Source organism: Panthera onca, chromosome D4, assembly GCF_046562875.1.
Source record: "Panthera onca isolate mPanOnc1 chromosome D4, mPanOnc1 haplotype 2, whole genome shotgun sequence".
Classification (NCBI taxonomy): domain Eukaryota; kingdom Metazoa; phylum Chordata; class Mammalia; order Carnivora; family Felidae; genus Panthera; species Panthera onca.
In genome coordinates, this window is record NC_138351.1 from 74,083,659 (window position 1) to 74,086,802 (window position 3,144).

Consider the following 3,144-nt stretch of genomic DNA (forward strand, 5'->3'; position numbering starts at 1 on the left):
GAGAGAAACACAGGATCCAAAGCAGGCTCCAGGCTCTGAGCTGTCAGCACAGAGCCCGACGCCGGGCTTGAACTCACGAACCGCAAGACCATGAGCTGAGCCGAAGTCAGACGCTCAACCAACTGAGCCACCCAAGCGCCCCTACACCGGTACATTTTTACTCCATTTCTTCCAGACCTTTATCTATGAATGTACAGACACATACAGATTTATTTTTACCCAAATGGGACGATGCTGTGTGGTGCTGTTTTGTTACCTGTGTTTTTCAGTTAGGGCAAATCATGGACAGCATTGCATGTAGCCTCATTTTAAATGTCCTCATGGTTGTTAGTTATGTGAAGTTGGCCAGTTTCCACAAGATTATTTCTGAATGAACTGAGAGAGCCAGTGTCTGGACAAGACAGTGCTGGCTGCCACCAATTCCCATCACCCCAAAGCTGGGCTCTGCACTTTGATGTGTTCAGACCCTGGGGAGATAACCGCTGAGAAAGGATCACACTTTCCTTCTGTTTGTGATGTTTAACTGATGTCATTTATTCCATAGGTCCAGACTCTTCCTACCTGCCCCGGTCCCTCGCCTTCAGGCCCACCACCACCGGGACACCACTGAAAGCAGTGGTGGCCAGGGCTCTGGCCGGAAGAACCAGTCCACATGTCCGAAGACCTGAGTTGCCACGTGGGTTCTGCCACATGCTGTGTGCTCCTTGGCAAGTCATTTTTCTTCTCTGCAGAACGGAGGTAATATACTCCACACTGCCTGTCTCACAGTGTTATGACATTGGAAGACTCAGGTGAAGTTATGATTGTGAAAGTAGTATATGAAATATAGAGCACATACATCTCTGTATTTGAGAAAATGAGGGAATCCTGGATTCCGGGATGTATTACAATTCTTCACGGAAGTACTGGTTACTAGAGTGTGTTTGGCTTATGGAGAATCAGCAAGCTATGAACGTAAGGCATCTGAAATTATTTATGATTGCTATGCTTGAATTAAAAGTTAAAAATATATATATAGTGGCTTGGAGGGGCAACTGGGTGGCTCAGTTGGTTAAACGACCCACTCTTGATTTCGGCTCAGGTCACGATCTCGCAGTGCGTGAGATTGAGCCCCGTGTGGGGCTCTTCACTGACAGTGAGGGGCCTGCTTGGGATCCTCTCTCTCTCTCTCTGTCTCTCTCTCTCTGCCCTTCCCCCACTCTCTATAGCTCAAAATAAATAAATGCATATTTTTTTTAAGTTAAAAATATATATAGCGGCTTAAAAAGAATGAAGTTTCATTCTCTTTCATGTCACAGTCTAGCTGGTCAGGCTGGTGGAACAGCTCAGCATTTCAGGGTTATTCGGGGCTCCTTCTCTCCTGCTGTTCTGTCATCTTGTCCTCATCTGAATAGCTGAAGCTGTCCCTGGCGGTCTGCTTTGCAGCGAGTGGGAAGGGACCATGAGTGGCAACCCCAGACAAACACGTTCTTTTGGAGCTAATAAGGTAGAAGTTACACATATCACTTCCACTCACAGTCCATGGACAAGAACTTGTTCTCACGGCCATGCTAGTGGGGGATGTAGGCTTCGGAGGGCAGCCTGTGCTAAGAGGTGCCCACTCCAGGAAACATTAGCGGACTGCTGCATTTTTCAGGATGAAGCTTTTCTTTACTCATTCTGTTTTCAAAAGGCTATCCAGAAATAGTGAAGCTCCTTTTTCACCAAGTGACCTGAGTTCTATACTTGTAATTCCTATGTCAAACTCAAGGCCGTTTCAGACTGAAAACATGTCTCTTGATACCAGTGTTGAAAACATTACATTTCTGCCAGGAAGTGTTTCTTCAATGACGGTAAAACTCAGAACTCTTGAGGAATTTTCTTTAATAATCATTGTTCAAGAAGATAGTGATACTGGGGACTTGATACTTTTGTAATACCGATGATATCTAGTGTATCATAATACTTTAATAGCTGGTAGCTATTTTATATTTTAATGTTTATTTTGAGAGGGGGGGGTGCAGAGAGGGAGAGGGAGAGAATCCCAAACAGGCTCCAAGCTATCAGTGCAGAGCCCGTTGTGGGACTCAGTCTCACAAACTGAGAGATCATGACCTGAGCCCAAATCAAGAGTCGGATGCTTAGTCAACTGAGCCGTCTAGGTGCCTCTATTTTATTTTATTTTTAAATTTTTATTTATTTAAGTAATCTCTATACCCCACATGGGGCTCAAACTCATGACCCTGAGATCAAGAGTCACAGGCTCTTCCAATTGAGCCAGCCAGGCGCCCCAGCTGGTAGCTATTTTTAAAAAATAATACTTTGAATACAAATTGGGACATAAATTATATACATCCTAGATGCACTCAAATTGTATCTTTTCCAGATCATTTTAAAACTTTCGGTAAAAATAGGGGTGCCTGGGTGGCTCAGTCGGTGAAGCGTCCAGCTTCGGCTCAGGTCATATCTCACGGTTCATGGGTTTGATCCCCGTGTTGGGTTCTGTGTTCACAGCTCAGAGCCTGGAGCCTGTTTTAGATTCTGTGTCTCCCCATTTCTTTCCCCCTTTCATGCTCATGCTCTGTCTCTCTCAAAAATAAATATTTAAAAAAAATAAACTTTTGGGGAGCCTGGGTGGCGCAGTCGGTTAAGCGTCCGGCTTCAGCCGGGTCACCATCTCGCGGTCCGTGAGTTCGAGCCCCGCGTCGGGCTCTGGGCTGATGGCTCGGAGCCTGAAGCCTGTTTCTGATTCTGTGTCTCCCTCTCTCTCTGCCCCTCCCCCGTTCATGCTCTGTCTCTCTCTGTCCCAAAAATAAATAAAAAACGTTGAAAAAATAAATAAATAAAAAATAAAAAAAATAAACTTTCAATAAAAATAAAGATCATCTTGTAAGATAATTTCAGCCACCAAAAACAAAAAAAATCTTTTAATAATCATGACTCATTTTTCCTGAAATAAATATATTTTCAAAGATTTTTTAGTTAAAGTTTGTTTGTTTGTTTAGAGAGCGGGAGAGAGTGAATCCTAAGCTTTGTCAGTGCGGAGCCTGACGAGGGGCTCTGATTCATGAACCATGAGATCATTACTTGAGGCAAAACCAGGAGTCAGATGCTGAACAAGCTGAGCCACCCAGGCGCCTCTAAAGATTTTTTTAAATTTTTAAA